Raw genomic sequence first — 3,882 nt, 5'->3', positions numbered from 1 at the left:
GTGGCTGAGAACACATGGCTGATGCCAAGTCTTGTATCTCATAGCTCCTGCCATTAGATTTATCAACTGTCACTTCTCAGTTTTAGTTCAGTCAAGACCACAGATAGGCACACCTCTAGATCCATCAGTTCAGTTCAGTTCAGTTCGGTCGCTCAGTCGTATCCGACTCTTTGTGACCCCATGAATCACAGCACACCAGGCCTCCCTGTCCATCACCAACTCCTGGAGTTCACTCAAATTCATGTCCTTTGAGTCGGTGATGCCATCCAACCATCTCATCCTCTGTCATCCCCTTCTTCTCCTGCCCCCAGTCCCTCCCAATATCAGGGTCTTTTCCAATGAGTCAACTCTTCGCATGAGGTGGCAAAAGTATTGGAGTTTCAGCTTCAGCATCAGTCCTTCCAATGAACACCAGGACTGATCTCCTTTAGGATGGACTGGTTGGATCTCCTTGCAGTCCAAGGGACTCTCAAGAGTCTTCTCCAACATCACAGTTCAAAAGCATCAATTCTTCGGCACTCAGCTTTCTTCACAGTCCAACTCTGTGAAAAACCATAGCCTTGACTAGATGGAACTTTGTTGGCAAAGTAATATCTCTGCTTTTCAATATGCTGTCTAGGTTGATCATAACTTTCCTTCCAAGGAGTAAGTGTCTTTTAATTTCATGGCTGCAATCACTATCTGCAGTGATTTTGGAGCCCCCCAAAAATAAAGTCTGACACTGTTTCCCCATCTATTTCCCATGTAGTGATGGGACCAGAGGCCATGATCTTAGTTTTCTGAATGTTGCATCAGTGGAGACCAAACGTCTCATCCAAGAACATGGCAGTCCCCACTAGGTAGCGGTGGGGAGAGAAGCTCTCTAGACAAGGGAAGAAAATATGATAGCAGTCCATCACATTTTCCAACCAGAAATAGAAGAGCCCTAAGGACAGAGGTGGTAGTATGTTGAGTAGAATGTCTTAAGGGCTCAATGCATGTTCAAGGATGGCTGCTTTCCAGATAACTTTTAGGGCTTGAAAATACAGCTGTTCAAACTGTAGAATTGGTTAGAGCAAATCTCCCACATTTCCTTGACCTCACCACATGGGTTATCTGTGGCGACACTGCAGTTAAGTATGTGGGCTCTGGAGCCAGACATCCTGAGTTGAAATCCTCCCTTCTGGCTCTGTGCCCATGGGCAAGTTACTTATCCCCTGTATCTCAATTTCCTCATCTGTTAAATGGAGTTAGGACCTTCATCAGAGGCATATCTAAAAATTCAATGAGGTTTTAATACCTGTACCTGACAAATGTAAGGAGTTAGATGTTGTTACTCTTCTCCTCACAGTTACATAATTAGAAAGAGAAACTACAGGAAAAAACGTCTGTGTGTCTGGATATGCTGTTCTTTCTGCTGGGATGGCCTTTTCCCTGCTCTCCTAATGTGCCAGTCTCTAACAAAGCCAGAGCTTCAGCTTCTTTCTTCTGGTTGCTCAAAACATACTAAAGGCAGAAAACACAGACACACTGCTGTGGGCTGTGGGGTTGCTGATGCTGCTCTTCCTATGTCCCGGGGGGATCTTTGAGAGTATGTACTGTGTTTGTTTCATTTACATATTTTAGAGGTTAGCAGATGACAGAAGACAAGTTTTTGGTAGGATGACTAAAAACATGCACATTTCAATTTTCTCTCATTGGCATTGCCTCTGCCATTCTACTTGGCATTTCTTCCTTCAATTCTTGTTTTGTTGAAATCCTATCAACCCTTCAAATTGCAGTTCAAATGCTGTATTTAGAATCAGGCATTCTCTGAACAGGCCAGGTCTCTGCAATCTCTTAATACACCTTCCTCCCCAGTCACTTAGCACTTTTGTGTATCCAACATGTTGGTTTGCCTGAAAACAAAGAAGCCTTGGAAGTTTTATTCTTATAGTTGCCTAAGAAAATTATTTAGTCAAACAAATGTAACTTTTTGCTTATGTGTAGACCATATGTAATCAGTTCTGACTTTAAAAATATCAGTTTAATATATTTTTAAATATAGCTCTGTGTCTAGTAACCAGGAAAGAGTCCTTTTATTTCCTGAATTCTTTTTTTTTTAATGTAATACTGTTTATTTAACTTCAAAAACATTTCAACATTCTAAACATACAAAAAAAATAACAGAACATTGCAGATCGTATTTAGTACAGAAGATTCTTGAACTTTCACTGGTGTAGTGGCTCTTGGCTTTGCTGACAATGAACAGTTCTACAGTTTGTTTTAAAAAAAAACAAAAGTTTAAAACTACCGCACTTCAACTAAAAAGGATCCAAAACACTTCTCATGCCTGCTGACCTCCCCCCCCTCCCTCCACAGCTAAGAATGGCAGTGGGATGCTATGTCGCTATATACAAAAACAAGACAACCTGAAGCTAAATGGATGCCCACTGCAGTGTCCACAGGTCCAGCCCCACAGTGCACGCCCTGAGCTACAGCCCCTCTGGAAGGCATTGCCCCCACAGCCTCCACACCAAGCAAGGAGCATCAAGAGTGTGTCTTGGTTGCTTTGTTCTTTTTACAAACTATAGATATGTACAGTTGAAAACTCGGGATTTCTAGCCAATGACCATAGAATTAACACACCACCTTACAAATTAAAAAAAAAAAAAGCCAGAAACGTCTTTAAATGCCTTGTCACACCAACAGCAAAGTGCACAGAGTGAGGAGAACACGAGAGCCTTTTTATTTTAAAAATGTTTGGAAATGTGTACAACTTTGATACAGTTTCCAGGTGCTCCAGACACCCATGGCCACTTAACGTAAACCACTGACAATTGCTAGAGCACTTTCAGAGACTAAGATATGATCATGATCCAATTGGGTAATTAAACCTAATAAGGGCAACAGACACATCTTGGGTGAGAGGTGTGTCAATCAAGGCGCTCCCTACTCTAAGGTATTCACAAGGAGACAGATCAACAGTTTTTTTTTTTTTATTCATCCTCTTCCTCCTCCTCCTCCTCATCCTCTTCGTCTTCCTCTTCCACCTTTTTCCGGGCAACTTTAGCAGCACCCTTGGCGCCATCAAACTTCCCTTTAGACTTATAGTCTGCGACATCCTTCTCATACTTCTCCTTCAGCTTCGCAGCCTTGTTGATATATGGCTGCTTCTCACTATCACTTCAGTTATTCCACATCTCGCCCAGCTTCTTTGCCACATCTCCAATAGAGATACCAGGGTTAGCAGACTTGATCTTCGGGCGGAATTCCGAGCAGAATAGGAAAAATCCAGACGGTGGTCTCTTGGGGGCATTAGGGTCCTTCTTCTTGCCTCCCTTAGCTGGTCCATAATCCTTCATTTCCCGATCATAGCGCACTTTATCCGCCTTTGCCATTTCATCGAACTTCGACTTCTCTTTCCCGGACATGGTCTTCCACCTCTCAGAGCATTTCTTGGAAAATTCAGCAAAATTGACAGGGACCTCTGGGTTTTTCTTCTTATGTTCCTCTCTGCACGTCTGCACAAAGAAGGAATAAGCAGACATCTTGCCCTTTGGTTTCTTGGGATCACCTTTAGCCATCTTGACTGTATTGTTCGCTAGTCTGGGCAGCGCAGGGCACGACGCGCGGCTCAGCGCTCCACAGCCTCGCGCTAGCTGCCTCCACGAGAGCCGCCTGTTCCTGAATTCTTATACTTAATTTTAAAACATTTGTTTGCATTATTGGCAAAATTGAGCCTATTAAACTATTAATTTTATTATAAGATGAACTGGAAATTCTGATTTCATGATTCTATTAGATTTTAACTTAAATTGTTAAGGATAGAGAATCCAAATGATCTTAAGAAGCCAAAAGAAAATTGAAAACAGAAAGAAATATGTGGAATTCATGCTATTTCCTAGTAGGTGTCAGTGATAA

At 42.3% G+C, this 3,882-nt stretch overlaps 1 pseudogene; it reads right to left on the bottom strand.

Annotated features, from left to right (window-relative positions):
- Positions 1-2,373: 2,373 nt before the first annotated feature.
- LOC138990393 (high mobility group protein B3 pseudogene) lies at positions 2,374-3,627 on the bottom strand (annotated as a pseudogene).
- Positions 3,628-3,882: the final 255 nt, after the last annotated feature.

This window comes from Bos mutus, chromosome 2 (genome assembly GCF_027580195.1).
Source record: "Bos mutus isolate GX-2022 chromosome 2, NWIPB_WYAK_1.1, whole genome shotgun sequence".
Taxonomy (NCBI): Eukaryota; Metazoa; Chordata; class Mammalia; order Artiodactyla; family Bovidae; genus Bos; species Bos mutus.
Note: the sequence above shows the minus strand (reverse complement) of the source record. Positions and strands in the feature narration are given on the sequence as shown.